This window comes from Typopeltis vanoorti, chromosome 25 (assembly GCF_054136105.1).
Source record: "Typopeltis vanoorti isolate ZY-2024b chromosome 25, IOZ_Tvanoo_1.0, whole genome shotgun sequence".
In the NCBI taxonomy this organism is placed as follows: domain Eukaryota; kingdom Metazoa; phylum Arthropoda; class Arachnida; order Uropygi; family Thelyphonidae; genus Typopeltis; species Typopeltis vanoorti.
In genome coordinates, this window is record NC_143573.1 from 35,848,108 (window position 1) to 35,867,060 (window position 18,953).

Here is an 18,953-nt window from a genome sequence, read left to right on the forward strand (position 1 = left end):
TATGCGATAAGAGGGTGCCGATCAATCTGAAAGGCAAAATCTATAGGACAGTAATGAGGCCAGCTATGACATGCTATAGAAACTGTGGCCCTGAGGAAAAATAACATCAGCAGGATGGAAGTAGCAGAGATGAGAATGCTTAGGTGGATGTGCGGTGTGACCAGAAAGGATTGTCTGAGAAATGACTGTCAGGGGAACAGTGAAAGTTACGAACTTAGGAGTAAAAATACAGGAGGCAAGGTTGAGATGGTTTGGTCATGTGATGAGGAGGGAGGGAGAATATGTGGGAGGAAGGGTCATGCAGATGGATGTGCAAGGAAGGCAGAAGCATGGGTGGCCAAAGAAGAGATGGAGGGAGCTGGTAGAAGAGGACTTGAGGATGAAGAACTTGGATGTGGTGACAGCCCAAGACAGGAAGGTGTGGAGGAGACTCGTTATCAATAGTGATGCCACTTAATTGGGAGAAGCTGCAGAAGTTAGTAACAAAACTGCACAAAACTCAACCAGTTCTCTTCCTTGCTGTGTCACAAATTCCTAAACCAAAACAACCTGTTATTCCTTGTTTCTCAGTTTCTCCCACTTTTGCATTCCAATTTCTGATAAATGGCCATAAATCTTGCTTTGGTGTTGCAGCTATCACTTCTTGTAACTTGCCATAAAATTCCCATCTTCTGGTGCCTCTGTAGTGGGTGCATTAACCTGTATGATGGTCATATTCATTGGATCTCCTGACTCTAAGAGAAATGATTCACTCACTGGATTATAACTTAATACATACCTAGCCATTTTTTTCCTGAGTAAGAAAGATACTCCATTTTTACAACTTGTGTCATGTCCTGAGTAATACACCATATAGTCCCCTGACTGAAAATGGCCCCATTCCTGTGCATCTAAGTTCACTTATTCTCAATATATCCAGCTTCTTGCACTCTTTCCATCTTTATTATTTCCAGCTTACCTTGGTTCATGCATTCTAACATTACAAGTTCCAATGTTATGGTTTCTTGTGAAACAGGGGAGCCTTCCTTTTTTAATCAGCAACATCTGTGACCAAGCTTCCTTCCAGGTTTAATCTGGAAACTTCATAATGACTAGTTCAACTTGTGGAAGCCCTCTGTTCTTCCCAAGTTGCATGTTTGGATGCCTTCAGACCCAGGGGTCTTGCCCTCCAGCACCATATCATACTTTCTCATTTTTGGCATTCTCAGAATGTTCTTTGCAAGGTACAGAGGTGGTTTGCCTTGCACTGCCTTCTGGAATATTTTTCAACTTTCTTTCCAGTCTAGATCTGCACTAGTCCATGAAAACAGGGCATCTCTGGAAGGATGCAACTCTGCCATACAGTAGTCTTGGTAAAGGAGAGGCTAAGTCTGTATTAGAGATGAATTGTGCAAATCTTTACCCTGGAATAATTCTCAGTAAGGAAATTATCTCTCCCCGTGTTTTACACTGGCTAATCTGTGTCAGGTGTAGCTCAAGTGTTGAAGTTGGTGAGAACCAGGATCCAAAACTGGGTTGACAAGTATCTTTGTACAATATGGATTTGCTAAAGAGGTCATGTTTTAGTTGAGTAATCTATTTATTACAATAAGGTGATAGCTATATTGTATAAGGGAGATGAATATATAATAGTATATTTAGATTTTGCAAAGGCTTTTGATAATTACATAAGTTAGCTCAAACTAAAGCAGACAGGGTTGGATATTAGATGACTGGATTGGCTCTGATATCAAAGTTGTATATAGAGGAGCAACATTCCTGAAGAAAGTCACTAGTGTGCCTCAAGGGTCTGTTTTAGGGCCATTGTTGTTTGACCTGATAATGACATTGGGGAAGATTTGAATGAGGATATTTATATGTGAAGTTGCAAAGAACTGAGTAAAGCATAAGATGAGTCATACCACTTTCCATGCTCACTCAGTTTATTCAAAACTTGAATAAATTGAGTGAATGGGCTTGGGAAGTGGTATGCCAATTCAATATTGCAAAATGTAAGGTATTAAAATTTAGTAAAGAAATATGGGATGTAGAATTTGCTCTTGGTAGGGATGAGGTGCTATCAAAAAACTGGATTATGCTAAAAATCTTTACAACTTGCCCAATTTAAATTTGGACTTTATCCCTTTCAAAGCAGTCTTCTTGCAAGTTTATGCAGCCATGCTTCATGGAAGTATTTGAAGTGCACAGAGTACTGCTTCAGATTTGTCTTGGATCTCCTTAAGGGTGTTGAAGTGCTGCCCTTTCAGTTTGGTTTTTGGAAACCAAGTCACAAGGGGTTAAATCTGGCAAGTAAGGATGATGTGGGATGACCACCATGCTGTGGGCTGCAAAAACTTGCTTTGGGAGGGTGATGTGGTGGAGATAGTAGGTGGCAGCTTTCAGTTTTTGGCAATGAACCTCCCTTCTCTCAAATGTCTTAATGTTGCAGAAGAATTGTGCACTCATCTGACCACTTATTTGAAATGGAGGAGATTGGTGCATAATCCTCCTTAATTTCAAAAAAGATCATGTTCTTTGTACTCCTGGCTTTGCCTTCAGTCTTGAGAAATATGGACTCTTATAGTCATAGCTATAAACCCAAGTCTGGTCCCTTGTGATGATCCTTGATGGTTGGGTCATTAATGGCATTTTGATCTTTAGGCATTCACATGGTGCACCTTCTAGTCAGAAGTCGAGATGGAACAAACTTGACGGCGATGCAATGCATGTTCAAATCTCATCAGTTGAGTTGCTCCATATGAAATCTACTGTCAGCAACTTCCTAGATGGGTGATGCATCCATCTGCATGATCCGTCAAATTTTTTCGAAATTTTCATAGATTGTTGCTAATGGATGGTCATCCTGGGTTCTTGTCATCCTAAGTGGTTCTGCCCTTCTTATAATGCAAGTGCCACTTGAAACACTAAGTTCAGCGCATGGCTTCATTTTCATATTCCTTACAAAGTATTTCAGGGGTCTGTTAGATTTTCCCAGTTTCATGCAAAATTTGAAATTTGCCCTTTGTTCTAATTTCACATTCACGGTGAAATTGCAGAATGACGCAAACATGTGATAACGTGCTTTACATGAGTGCCAGTGCACAACTTGGTGCCATGTGGCAGGCTGACTCAGTCTATGCCAATGACACCTGGTAACATGAGACTAACTTGATCTGTCACAGTATCTGGCACAATCTTTCTTTTTGATAGCACCTCATTGTTAGAGGTGAAGGAAATAATCTTGGTGGATATTGTCAAAATTGAGGCTAACACAAATAGTCAATGCTGAGGACACTCTTTGAGTAAAGAGATTCTTATTTGATTATACAAGGCCTTAATTAGGCCACATGAACTACTGTGCACAGATTTGGTCACCTGGTTTTCAAAAGGATGAAAAGATATTAAAGGATCCAAAGCAGTTAAGTTTCTGGTCTCTGGAATGTTGAGTATTAAAGTTGAAAATGCAATTTACTGAGTGGCAGAAAAGAGTAATATAGGTTAAGGGGTTATCAGATTAACATTAAAGAAGTTTATTATAAAATGATCAGATGGATGGAGCAAAAACAACTTGTCCCAGGAAGCAGTGTAAAGGTGTGAGGAAGTAAATGTGAAGCAGGTTTTTTGCATGTAGGGTTGTGAATAATTAGAATACATTGCATGAGTTATCTGCAGGGAATATTAATGTATTTAAGGCATGGTGTGATGAGCTGTTTGACAAAGGGATGCCTTCCACTGAGTTTCTCCATTGGGATCTTGGGATAATATGCTTAACTTTCTAGTGATTTCAATATCACTCATGTTTGTTCATAATTTTGGCTTTGCAGATTGCCAGTTTTTCTGTTTGTCAGCAACACAAGAATATTAAACTTCTTATTTGTTTGATTCCAAGATGTAGCACAAATGAATTGAATGTATTGTGCCACTTCTCCCTTGGTTCTATCTTTAAATACTTTTGACTGAGTATGCTAGCTCACATATCCAACTGAAGATTCAATTTCATTTGCTCTGAAGAAATGGCCAATGTTATCGTTTTCTTTGAGCATATTCCAAAATATAAATGCTTGCAAATTTTTCCCATCTACTGTCTGATTTAGGCATGAGCACTAAAATCAGTTGAATGGCTAGGCATATAATGGAACCTTGAAACACTTTTTTCTGTAGCATGGGAAAGTATGTGTATAGATTTAAAGCATGATTGTCCAGACATGGTTCCTAAAACAGTAATTGATCATTTTCATGGCATTATTATTTGGAATCATTATTGCAAGTCAAGATTAGCAAACCATCCATTATTTCACAAAATTAAATGGAAAGGAACCATAGTTCAGTAGCCATTGCCTATTTGTGGACTCAGGGATGAAGTTCTCCCTAGACTTCAAACATGTCTGCATTTTCCAATTTGGCCTTTAAAAGCTATAAGATGTTAAACTGTCTTTAAACTGCTTTCATAATTATTTCATTATAATGACAAGTCAGCATCCTCATTTGAGGATGCTGGTTTGAAATCCTAAATAGCAGCTTAAATTTTCTATGGTGTTAATACTACAGCTAATTGCTAACTCATCTTCATAGTGCCCTAAACTAACAAACTGAGGTTGATATACATTATTGACCTCATTTTTGAGTGACTGTACTAAGTTTCTTGCTTCACATAAGCATAATCTCCTGTCCAATATGTGTTAATGTCACACAACATAATTTCAGATGCAAGAACTTCAATAGAAAAAAATTAAGTTAACTGCTGCTGGTTCCAATAAAGACAAAACATCAGTGATGAAAGGTCTACTTTCATTGTTTCTTTGTATATAAAACAATCAGACATCTGAATGACTACTAGATTTTTCCCTCTTAGGTACAAAACCTATCAGATATGACTAAAGACAAATTTTACTCAAGCAGCACAAAAACATGCAAGGATATTTCAGACAGTTTGATTGTATTATATTAAATGTAATCAAGGGACTTGAAAGAAGCCTTGCAAACCATCATACTGTGCCATCTGTCACTGCCTGGTATTTTTGTCTAATCCTTGGGTATTCTTTAGCTGATTTGGCTGTGTGCAAGATGAAACTTTCCATGAAAAACTAATGCCACCATATAACTAATTTACCTTCAGAAGTCTTTTCTTTCATGCTTACGGTGATCAGAATACATTATGGGTCAGTAACTTTTTAGCAAACCATGTAGATTGTAGTGCAGCTTGTTTCTCTATATGTGTATGCTCCAGATGATGACCTTGATATGAAGGTTGAAATGTAATGTTCATTTTGGTTTATATTCAACTAAAGTTTTTTGCTCTAACATGGTAGTTGTCTCCATAATGTTACATTCAAAAGTCTTTTGTCATGGCTATGTATAGGAAAACTCGTGGCCACAAAATCTAAGACTGAGGTCTGTTAATTTTCTTGCCAATTACTCAGGATTTTCTTGCTGGGTGCTTCTGAGAAAAATCTCATCTCTAGGAAACCAGTTAACTTTTATAAGCTAACTTCTATTTTGGTTCATATGTCCTTTAGAACCAAATCTATCAAACTGAGCCAATAGGTCAGTGGCAGAAGCAGCTGATCTTAGACATATAGTGACTGGATACTTATTTTCATGGTAGCAAATGCTGTAGTAGATAAAATATATAACTAATAGCATTGATAAAAACAATTCTGCATCACTAACTTCTGCATATAACAGGTTTGGGCTGTGTGTGCAGGAAAGAACAAGTTGGTTTAATTAATAGTCACTATTGTAAGACTTAATGGGCTTTATATTTTCAGTTTAGATACATGAGGTGGCAAAAGGCATTAACTTCTAGGAAACAGTTCATGCTGAACTTGAAGGAAGTTACATTTGACTTCAACACTAAATTCATTATATAAGTGTTTGCATTTATTGCCAAATGAATAACATTGTCTAGTGTGGAAATCTAAGACTGACTTCTTCCATTATGCGAACCTAAATTTTGATCTTAAATTAAAATTTTGCCTTAATTTTGGTGAATTAACATTTTAGTGAATAAAGAATCTTGAAATGCAAAACTACCAGTTGTATAACTAAGCGTACTTGATATTACCACAGAATGTCAAATGTTTGTCATGGACAGCAACTGAGTAAAATTTTGGGTGCTAGTGAACGTGGCGGTTGTTTTGAGTTATGCTAGAAAACATGTTTTTAAATTAAAGTATAGCGTGGCTTTTTGTCTCAAATTGTGCTGCAGTTTTGCTTCGGTTGGATACAAGTGTCCTTCAGTGTTATTGTTTGAAACTGTTGTATATATTGTTTTTGCTACTGTTTGTTTTGCTACTCAGCATCTAAAGATGGTGTCCAACAAGAGACTTAAGTCAGCAGCTCAGAACTTCTGTACAAGTCTGGCTTTGCGTTGGATTTTTCGCAATGGATGCAGTTGCAGAAACTGCTATATGTATGCACCAAAGCATGTGAAGGATCTGTGGACTATTTGGCTAAATGAGAATGAAAACTTCAATGTATGTGAGAAGTGTTGGGATAGGCTGGAGCAATTAGGAATGGAAGCAGACATTGGGACTGTAGCGGAAAACTTTGGCAGGAGATCGTGAAAATGAAGTGACCATCTTCTGCAAGAGGAATTGGAAGTGCTCAGTAAGGTTCTGGAAATTAAAATAGTTAAATATGTTGAATAGAGAAATTAGGACTATGGAGATTACTTTAGCTAAAGTAACTAGAACAGGATGGTATTGAGTGACAAATTCAGATGTAATAGTAGTTACTGAGTGATCACTTTTGAAAAGGATCATCCAAGTGAGGATATCTCTATAGCATTAACTAATGTGAGAATTGAAGTTAAGAAATCAGATATTTAGTATATTGCAAACTTTGAATGCAAACACTGCTGTAGGTTTAGATGGAATATCAGCTTGGGTGTTGTGAATGTGCAAAGGAATTGTCAACATCTCTTACTTGGTTATTTAACTTAAGTTTGAACTTTGGTATGGTCCCTAGAGAGCGGAAGGAAGGCAAAGTAGTTTCTTTGCATAAAGGTGGCTCTAAAAACTACAGTAGTTGATTACAGACCAATCACCATCTCAGGAGTGGGAAAAGTTGGTTAAAGACAAAATTCAAGAATGGGTGGATCAGGATATGATAACTCCATAGGGGCAAACATGGTTTTGTTAAAGGTCGATCCTGCATTAGCAATTTAACTTTTTATATTAGAATGACTTCTGAGTTGGACAAAGGAAATGGCTACACAGTGGTACTTCTGGATTTTGCTAAGGCTTTTGACAGGATGCCCCATGGGATACTGTTCTGCAAATTGAAGCAGATGGGGAAGAATACTATCCTGATACGGATAGGAGAATGGCTCAAGGAGAGAATACCAGAAGGTAGTGTATGGAGGAGCAGAGTCCAGGATGTAGATGACCAGTGGTGTGCCTTGGGGCTCTGTGCTTTGGCCATTGTTTAATTTGTACATAAATGATATAGGAAATGGCTTAAAGGGGAGATATTCAGTTGTTTGCTGATGATGCAAAGTTGGTTAGTGCAATAAAAAAATCAAGCTAATGTTGAGAGTTTGCAGGATGATTTAAATAAGCTGGCAAAAGGTAATGGATGTCAGTTCAATGTGGAAAAATGTAAAGTTATGCATTTTGGAATTAAAATATTACCAGCTATGTACTACATTGATGGAATGGTACTCGGAGATTGAGAAGTGTTGGTGGGTAGGGAGATGAAGTTCAAGGGACACATTGCTAAGGTGTCCAAGATTGCACATAGGATTGCTTGGTTATTGAGGAACACACTAACATCCAGAGATGGAGGTTATTCCCCTTCATAAAGCATTGATACTTCCACATTTTTGGATTACTGTGCTCAGGTCTGGTCACCTGGATTCCTTGGAAATGAGGAGGTTATGGAGAGGGTTCAGAGAAGAGTGACCAAGTTGGTGAGTGAAAAAAAAAATGCTCCCTACATTGATAGATTAAGAGCTTGTGGATTGCAGAGATTGGCTGATAGGTGAAGAGGGGGTATGATAGAAACCTTTAAATTACTAAAGTTTTTAAGATTGATGCAGGGGAAATGTTTCAGCTGTGTGATAGTGATGAAAGAACAAGAGGTTATCCCTGGAAATTAAGGAAAAGTGTGGTTAACAAGGGTGTGAGAACTAGGTTTTTTGCCTGGAGGGTGGTGAATGAGTAGAATGCATTGCCTGACTCAGTTGTAAGTTCATCTGTAAATAAATTCAAGAAGAGTTATTGTTTTGATAGACTAATTGCAGGAGACCAAACTGACTCCATGGAGATACCTCCTGTAATAACAGTAATCAGACCTGGTAGTATGAGACAGCCATTTAAGTTAAGGTATTGTTAGGTGTAAGTTGCAAAAAACTTAGATTTAAATTTAGTTCAGAGGCATGATCTGGAACTTCTGACTAAAATGAAATTAAGGTTGGATATTGGAAGTCTTCCAGTCTATGTGGACAGATGCTAAAGCAGAAAATCTTAGATACCAGGATTCAGATGGAAAGGGATAAGCAAACCAGTTTGGTTAAAAAAAAAATCTCAATGGTGAGACAGGTCTAATTCTGGCATGGTGTTCATAACACCACAGGAAACTTGCCCACATTGATAGGTAGATCTTTCACATCCCCTCCTAATAGTATGGTGTTATTCACACATCCAGAATTAGACCTAAGGAGGGCATCTGTTTTCTATAAAACAGATCCTACTATTGACTGCTAATTGAATGTGGAATCCACCACCTTCCACATCAAATGACCAACAATGTAAGACTGGATGTAGCTTGTGTCCTCTCCAAAGCAAGACCACCAAAAACCAACATATCCAACAAGGAATATAAAGCTTTGCAGGAAATGAGGAATAATAAAGAATTAGTTATCACCAAAGTGGATAAGGGAAATGCAACTATAGTACTTAACCAAAAGGACTACACAGGTAAGCTTAATGCTCTATTAGATCGGGCTACTTACCTCCCTATCGAATACAATCCCACCAACTCGCAAATTAGAAAACTTCACAGGCTCCTTAAGAAAGTCACTTAGCCTGTAGAAGTTACCAACAGATTAAAGCTGTTTAATGCACTTTTGAAAATTATGGAGACAACTACTGTGTTTGAATAAACTTTAGTTTAATATAACTAAGTATGTTGACCTGTCAAGGACAACAGTGGCACTGCCTTTATCCTATATTTCAAAAATGCATTCAGATCACTGTGTATGCCTAAAAGAAAGGATAAAGCTGTTTAACTCTATGCGCCCTGTATTTACAGACTCCCAAAAATACATAAAGAAAATGTGCCGTTACGTCCCATAGTGGGGATGGCATTGATTTTCCCCACATACAAATTAGCTAAACATTTGGCCAAAGAGCTTGTACAATATACTGGCAACATATCATCACACATTAAAAAAAAAAAAAAAAAAACCTCAGCCCACTTCAAAGCCAGCATAGAAAACCTTGCACTCCAACATACTGACATAATGGTCAGCTTTGATATCTCCTCCTTTATAATTAGAAGAAACACACATATAAACCACAGTGAAAATTATTTAATTGTAAATATTTCATCCTAAGTATCTTAGGACATCATCAGTACAGTATGTTATTCCTAATTTTGTTTAAATACTATACTGATGATGTCCTAAGATACTTAGGATGAAATATTTACAATTAAATAATTTTCACTGTGGTTTGTGCGTTTCTTCTAATTATGAACGCACCATAGGTTTCGTTATTTAAAAAACATCTCCTCCTTATTCACAAATGTCCCGCTCAATTAAACTTTAGAGCTAATCCAAGCTAAATTTTCTCCCAATATCTGTCCTATTTCAGTTCACAATGAACTCGGGCTATTTAGTTTGGCAGGGAAAATTCTACAGAGGGGACAGCCATGGGTTCACCACTCTCCCTGCCCTTGGCCAATTTCTTTATGGAGACCTTTGAAGAAAAAGCCTTTGCCTCTGTCCCACAAAAACCAACCATATGGCTTCACTATGTTGATGTTTGCTATTTGGCTACATGCTCTGAAACACTCCTCTCCTTAACACACTTAAACAACCAACACCCCAGAATCAAGTTCACCTTGGAACAAGAGGAAAACAGCCTCCCTTTCCTAGACACTAGTCACCTGCCAGCCTGATGGAACTTTGGGTTTTCTATAAACTGAGAAAACCACCCATACAGGCAGATACATTCACCAACAATCCTACCAACCCCCTCTCAACAATGAGTGGTGAAAACACTATACAACAAGGATAAACTAATCTGTTCTAACAACATGGCCCTAAACACTGAACTAAATTGCAACACTTCCTCAGCCAATGGCTACCCCCCAAAAAATATTAAAACCAAACCACAGACCCCCTCCACAACAATTACTCTAAATCCATCACCATTCCCTACATCCGAGGCATCTCGGAAAAAATTGCCAAAATCTTGAAAAAAAACATGACCTGACCTCCTGTTACAGGCCATACAGAAAATTGGCATCCCTTATCTGCCCCACTAAAGACCAACCACTTCCCCTAGACCTACCTGGTGTATACCAGGTCCCTTACAGCTGTAAACAGTCTTACTTTGGCCAAACAGGCAGAACAGGAAATATCAGAATTTCTGAACACAAGGACTACATCCATAATAAACTTTCAACATCTTTCTCTAAATCCAGAGTAATTTAATAAAAAAAAAAAAAAAAAAAAAGTGGCAAACCTTTTGGCAACTCCTATAGGTAAAGATGACCCCTTGCTACTGCTTCTGCCTGGTATCTCCAACTCTGGGCCTGGCTCCCACTGAAGAGACCTCAAAGGTAGAAACTAGTCTGGGTAGTGGCCAATCCCTTAATGCATAACAGTATATATATCCACAAGGAGATGTTTTGCATTATGAGAGATACTGGGATAAGAGTGTTGGTAGCTTGCTCCACCTTTGCTACAAGTTGCCTGGTTTGTACTACTTACCTAGGTAAGATAGTACAACACTATTCAGTCCTGAAGATATTTTCAGGTGCAAGCTGTTTGCTTTCACTGGGATAAAAGATTAAACTAAATTTATTATAGTCTAACCTATGAAAAATAAACTTTCAAGGACTACATAGTTTTCACAAGTACAGCCATTCGGTCTTGCAGACCATGCTCTGGATACATGCCACAGAATATGGTGGAAGAAAGCTACAGTAATACACTGTAGCAAATACAAATTCGAAAGACAATTTATGGAATCGGCCTCAGCCCTAAGAAACTCTCCAAACCTCAACAAATTTAGTTGTATGCGACTGCCCCAAATTTGGGAGGCTTACATCAGCAGACCTTCAGCCCAACAGCCAAGAACACTTAGTCTGCTAGAGGGCACCATCAGGACTTTTAGGAGGACAATAGCTTCATCTCTTCATTCTCAGTTACTGTGTTGTAGTGCCTACGTGCACATGCCTTTTTTTAAGTTCCTTTTGAAGATGGCAACATGACGTTGCCGAAATATCGGAAATATTTATTAAAGTGTAATTTAATTTATATTCGTATCTACGTTGTTCAATTCCTTAAGTGATTTAGTATTGACTGCTAAGTTGTTGGAACATACCAAATTTCTCTGAATTCACCCACAACTTATCTAGTATATTTAACATCTACACCACAAATGATTCTTGAATTGGATAATCCAGAAACCTTGCTCTAGATTATTAGACTTCTCATGCTTCTGAATTCAGGCCTCTAATATTCAATATACAGCAGACTAATACTAGGCTTTTTGCAAGATTTTGCAAAACATTACTTATACTATAAGGCCCTTAAAGCAGATACTAACATTTTGCAAACTAGGTTAGCAAAAGATGCTAACAGCATCTGGTACTAGCAGAAGTTGTCTTAAGGGCTTAACTTGAACTTCAGTGATCATATGAACTAGTACTTTGAAATTGCTTTGGCTGCTGAGTTCAGAACTAAATGGAGAACATTTAGCAGCCATATTATGGGTTTGTGGGAGTAATGCATCTTTTAAATTCCATAAATTAAGACCCACAGCAGTACTTTTTTGCTGTAAATTTTGTTTTATGGGTTTCTTTATCATGTAAAATCTATTACATAAGGTCTAATTCTTTTAGGGGAATACATTATGATCCTTCAAATTATCAGATAATTCCTAGTATTTCAGTAGGAGAAGAGGTATTTCTCACTGAAAACATTTAAACTATGCTATTAGTTAGTTTATAAGGAAAAGCTTGTCTCCCAAACATCTATCTTGAGTGATCCATAAATCTAAGATTTCAGCTATTGAATAGTTTTTGAAGCCTGGAGATGCTATATAAGGCTTTGAAGTGCTTATATATTTATAAGAACACACACACATTTCTAAATATTTAGTTATTTACAGCTTTTTTAGAACTAATGATAATTTCAATAAGGAATTTGATATCTACAACTAAATTGCTAAGATCTTCAATCAGCACTTTTCAGTTTATACTGAAACTTTTTTCAGGGCAAACACTTCTTTATAGATCAAGTCTTCAAAAACTTTGTTTTCCAAGTTTTCCAATGAGGTTATCCTTTGTAATGAACTTTACTGTTGCAGCTTCAACAATAATAAACTGGTGTCCAAAGCCAAGGCTAAACTACATTTTTATCTGTATATGAAATTTTCATGACTACACCCAAATGTGGACAAATTTATTCTCAGCATGCAAATAAATTATTATGCAAATTGTGTTATAAATCCATGCAAATTAAATTGCAATAAAAACTTATTGCAATTTAATTTGTATTCATTTATAACACAATTTGCATAATAATTTATTTGCATGCTGGGAATAAATTTGTCCATATTTAAATATGGACAAATATTAAATTATCCATATTTAAATATGGATAATTTAAGTTACAAATTTAAAGTTACTTAAGGACATAATTAAGAAATTAATTTACAGTGTATACAAAACTAACCAGAGAAATTTCAATATAGAACATGTTCACCCCCAAACTGATGCAGCTCACAATGTTATACCATCCTTAGCACAAAGTGATTCAGGAGTTCTTGGGGCAAACTGGTCTGCTCCTTCAGAGCAAAGAACTTTTCGGGAGGGAAATTTGGAGCAGCAATGCATCGCCCTATTGCGTGTTCTATGAGGTTAGTTGAGATCTGGGGAGAATGCTAACCATTAGATTTGATTAATATTCTTAGTCTCCAGGAGTATCTACACTGCTCATGTGGTATTGAATTGAAATCCCTTAAAAATGAATTCTTTGCCTATAGCACTGTGGGGCAATCAAACATGACCTTTAAGAACATTTGTTGTAATACAAATGTGAAATGTTGCAATATAAAAGTGAGAAGAGGGGGTCGAGAGTTAGAAAGATTGAATGATAGAATGTGTTGTGAGATTTGGAAGTTAAATTGGATGGGATGAGGAATGAAATTAAGAGAATTCAGGTCAAAACTATTAAAATAAATCATGATGGCATGAAAGAGTTAACGAAAGATGAGCGAGTGGCATTGTATGGTGACTGTTATTAAAGGTGTGCTAGAGGATAAAACGCACAAAGTATGTTTTCCAGGCAGTAAAATGAGTAGTGATTGAGGCATTGGATATGAGGTGGGAGCAAGCAAGAGTTAATAGTATTAATTGGTATAAATGATTTGAGAGAGGACAAAGAGCACGTCAGAATGGATATCAGGAGGCTGCTTGGAAGGATAAGAGAATAGCGTGACAGGAAGGGTAGTCGGTGTGTTTCACCACAGTCATGCTTAGGTATGACTGGTGAAATGAAGCAGAGCAAGGATTATGAATGATATGCTGGCTGAAATGTGAGGAAATGGGAGTACAGTTTGTTAATGTGTGGAATGAGTTTGAGGGACAAAGTGAGCTGTATGGGAGCGATGGACTGCATTTGAACGGTTATTGGTGTGTCGCTTGGAGAGACTTCTGCTAGAAGGTAGAGAACTGAATAGAGAAAATGAATCGGAGGGGAGTGATGTAGAAGAGCCGAAGAGTAAGACGAGAGATTGAAGAGGTGTATATAAATGGGGAAGTGAGTGGTATGAGTATAGAAAATGAGAGAATGGGTGTGCAAGAGGAGCAGGGAAATGGGGAGGCTCAGTGTGAGAAAGGAGCATCCTTTCTCACACAGTGTGAGGGAGGTGAGAGCTTGTGTAGGCAGGAAAGGAATGGGATGACCAGGGATCAAGAGGAAACAGCTGGAATTGAAAAGGCTTCTAAAATGAAGCAGAAAGGGAAATGACCCCAGTCGAGAATGGAGAGATCACATCGAGTGAGTGGTATCAGTGGAACTAGCTGTAGATCCAGAAATGAGCTGTTTGTATACAAATGCTAGAAGTATAAAAAACAAGACAGATGGAATGGTTGCACTAATTGCATCTGTTCACCCAAAGATCATCAGCATAAGTGAGACATGGTTGGAAGAGGATGACATCCTGACAGGAACAGATGGGAGGGGAGTGCTATTGATCATAGAGAAAGACTTATGTTCATGCAAAGTAGAGATGCAAGATGGAAATAGTGCCAGTGGTTTCGAGGCAGTATGGTGTGAGATAGAGGTGAATGGAATCAAATAATTGGTGCGATGTTATAGACCAGGTAATGTGGATGGTGGTGATAGTGAAATGTATAGTCAAATAAGAAAAGGGTGATCATTATAGGTGATTTTAATTATGGCAATATAGACTGGAATGATGAGATAGCAACTGGAAGTAAAGAAAATGAGTTTCTAGAGTTTTTGAGGGATAACATACCTCAGACAATATGTAACAGAGGGCACAAGAGGATTAAGGGTTTTGGATTTGGTATCTCATCAGAGGATTTAATTATAAATGAGGTATCAAATCATCCACCAATTGGTGAGTGACCATGAGCTGATTACCTGGTTGGTTAACCAGCATGAGGACCACTGTAAGGAATGGGTATATGTGGAACTACAGGGGGGTGATTTTGAAGAGCTCAGGAGACAGCTTGCAGGTGTAGCATGGAATGAGGAGTTGGTTGGAAAAGATTAATGCAGCTTGGGATTTTCAAACACTATCTAGTAGATGCAATGTCTAAATGTATTCCAAGGGTGAATAGGTTAAATAAGATAGGTGTGAGATGGATGAATAAAGTATTAAGCATGCAATATAGAGAAAAAGGGCATTGTGGAAGCAGCATAAGAGAAGTAGAAATAACCAATTTCATGAGGTCTACAAAGACCAGGTAAGGAGGGTGACTTGGTGAAAGTACCTAAAGAGTTATGAACAGCAGTTGGCTAATGAAGCCAAAAAGAATCCTAGGGAATTCTTTTGATATGTAGCCAGCAAAAGAAAGAATGATTATGGAAGGATGACATTGATTGGAGAAAATGGTATAAAGACAGCTGCAGAATGTGTGGTGGAGATACTTAATGAGCAGTTCATAAAGATCTTTCAATCTTGTGAATGCAACTTCATGGAAAGATTGAGAGCAGTTGATGATGGGGAGGAGAGACTGACTGTAAGTGAGCAAGAGGTGTTTGGGGAGTTGAGTAAACTAGATGTAAACAAGGCTGTGGGACTTGATAATATCACTGTGTATTCTGAAGGAATGTGCCAGTTGACACCTACCTTGACTTATTTTTTAATAAGAGTCTTGCAATTGGTCAAGTTCCTAAAGAGTGGAAGGAGGGAAAGATTATGCCACTTCATAAAGGAGGTGATCAAACTATAGGCCTATCTGTGTCAGGTGTTAAGTTGTTGGAGAAGCTTGTGAGAACTAGGATCCAGAGTTGGGTTGACAACAGTGGTATTATCTTTGATGGACAGCATGGATTTGCTAAAGGGAGGTCATGTTTTAGTAATCTACTTAATTATTACAATAAAGTGACTGCTTCCTTGGACAGAGAAGGATACACAGTAATATACTTGGATTTCGCAAAGGCTTTTGATAGAGTACCTCATAAGTTGACAGTCAAACTAGAGCAGATGGGGTTGGATATTAGATTAGTGCATTGGATTGGAGACTGGCTATCTGATAGGTATCAACAAGATGTGTATGGGGGTATGATATCCAAGAAAAGGAAAGTCACTAGTGGGGTGCCTCAGGGGTCTGTTTTAGGTCCATTACTGTTTAATTTGTATATTGATATTGGCAAAGACTTGGATGGAGATATTCAGTTGTTTGCAGATGATGCAAAGTTGGGATGAAAAGAGTAGTGAAGATCTTGTGGCCTTACAAGAAGACTTGAATAAATTGAGTGATTGGGCATGGAAATGGGAATGAGAGTTCAATATTGCAAAGTATAAAATTTGGAAAACAAAGATGGGATGCAGAATTTATGCTTGGTGAGAATATATTGTTGGAGGTAGAGGAAATAAGAGATCTGGGGGTGATAGTGGATAGGGATCTAAAATTTAGGGGACACACTGCCAAAATTGTGAAGACAACACAAAGGCATTCTGGGAATGATGCAGAGGACACTGTAGAAGTAGGGAGATTCTTATCTGTTTAAGGCTTTCATTAGGCCACACATGGACTATTGTGCCTAGATTTGGTCACTGGGTTTTCAGAAGGATGAAGAGATGTTGGAAAGGGTCCAAAGGTGACTAAGGTAGTTCCTGACCTCTGGAATGTTGAATATGAGGAAAAATTGAGATGTAATTTGCAGTCTGGAGAAGAGGTAAGATATGATAGAGACCTACAAGTTGGTAAGGGGTTGTTATAAGATCAATGGTGAAGTTCTACAGAGAATAGTGGGAGATCAAGGGCGAACCAGAGGTCATCCCTGGAAACTGTATAAAGAGGGTGTGAGTAGGGGAGTGAGAGACGGGTTTTTTGTGCAGAGTTGTGAATGATTAGAATGCCTTGCCTGAGAGTGTGGTGTCTGCAAGGAGTTTGAGTGTGTTTAAGACATGGTATGATGAGGTGTGTGTGATACTCATCTGGGAGGTCCATGAGGTCTTGGGATAATATCATTCACAAGCAGTCCCTTTTGCCAGTATTTGTAGCATTGGTGCATCCATTAAGCATAATGCCTCTCTCTACACTAACCCAGCATCATATCTATCCCTTTCAAGAACATGCTTGTGATGGTAAGCAGTAGCACTTTCACTCCAGATCAAGTTTCTAGAATTGGAGGAAAGACTAAAATGACCATCTCTAAAAGTACATTAGACCATTGGTGTCTGTCCAATTTTTCATGGATACACCACTGAAAAACCACTGAAAACATGCTTGGGGATGAGCTGTGGATAAAGGGATGCCAACTATAGGCCTTCAGCATATAGATCTACTTGTTACAAACATCTTGCCAGTTTGTCAATATCCATGTACCTGTGCATGAATGGAGCTCACTTTCAAGCTGATCTGCTGTTGTATGAATGTTTTACTGTTATAACCAAAAAAATCTATCTTCATGCCATAGTAGTGAGGATGACCTTTTTGGTTTGAAATGCTGCCCACAACTGGATATAATGCTATATAATATTCAAAACTCTGGTAATTTCAGCAATTCTGCACCCTTCAACCTTTCCAATAATTCTTCCCCACATGAAATCATCTAGATATTTTTGAGACATTACAAGACATTTTGCAACTTTATTCCTTCATGAAAAGAGCTTCCTTGAAACATTGCACTTTGTGCAGCCTTTTTATTCTGTTGAGTGCTACCATGTGACCCCTTTTGTGTAAGATTCAAAAATTTGAATATGTACTTGCTCTCTCCTCAATCTTCTGTTATACAAATTACTCATTTTCAAGCTGATTCATCTGAATTTGCAGTTATAATCTTCAGAAATAGTTTTGGACACCAGTGTACAAACTCCTTAGCTATTCTAATTTCTCACGTTTGAGATTTACCTATCACTACTTAAGTTTCTTAGTGTTATACTAAAAACATTCTCTAAATCTTAGTTGCAAATGATCAGTATTCATTTTATTTTTACTTTTACTGATATGGACTACAACAGCATAGTCTAGGATCAAAAGTTAATCATTGCATTAACTTTTCTAATGAAAAAGACTTGTTCAACTGCACCATGACAATGTGCTGGCATTCGTAATTGGGATTATAGGTATTAGGTATAAGATTAACATGCATCATGCTAACATTAGCTATTAACATTAATAGCTAATAAATTAGCATTTTGTAAAATGCTTAATTCCTGAATATTAAGCATTTTGCAAGCTTCTCGGTGATCAAAGAAACAGCTGACTCTTATGAACTCAGAACCTTAAATTGTTTTGAGCCTTTTTTGTGTATTAAAATGATAGGAACTAATAGTTTTAGTAGAACTAATGGTCTTAGCATAACATGTGTAAGCTTTAGTTCATGACTTTCAGTACTTAGCAAACTACTTAAACTTGTTTACTATGGTGACTAAGCATTCTACCATAGCAACCTTTTTCAGGATCAGATATAAAAATTGTGAAAATCAAATTACTATTTTGATTTGCTATATATTTTCCATGTAATATTTCTCAATTTGTGGATACCAGTATAGTCTTGGAGGGTAGAAAGGAATGATGTACATGTGGATTTGACCTTGGGCAGGTTGACAGAAGGAGATTGTGTGTGAAAATGTCAATTGAAAGTAGGATATGTGAGAAACTGCTGAAAAAGGAGATAGAAAGAATAAAGATGAGGCTGGAAAGGTTGGTTAGTGTAATTATACAAATACATGAGAAGGATATCAATGCAAGTGAGAGGAAGGTTGAGAATGGAAGACAAGAAAAAAGTTGAATGTGGAAGCAAGGATAGATTACAGGTAATAAAGTCTAAAAAATTAGAAATTACTAGGAGTCATTGAGAAGATGGATCTGCTCCAAGTATAATAGATTCAATGGAGTGCTTGCCTAGTGAAACAGTTGTAAGGGCAAGGAAGAGAAGTAAAAATATAAAGTTAATGATGGTAATGGTTGGTATGGAAGACCTGAGACAGCATGGCAATCTGAGATTGATGTTAAGGATAGTGATAGTGAAGCAGAAATTTCCAAGGAAAGATGGTGGGCATGGTGCCCTTATAATGCAGAGAAGGAAAAGA

The 18,953-nt window shown here is 37.5% G+C and overlaps 1 protein-coding gene across 2 annotated transcripts in view; it reads left to right on the forward strand.

The window, feature by feature from the left end:
• LOC150092664 (uncharacterized) overlaps nt 1-18,953 on the forward strand; it is a 154,578-nt gene that overhangs the window by 64,921 nt on the left and 70,704 nt on the right. The window lies entirely within an intron of this gene.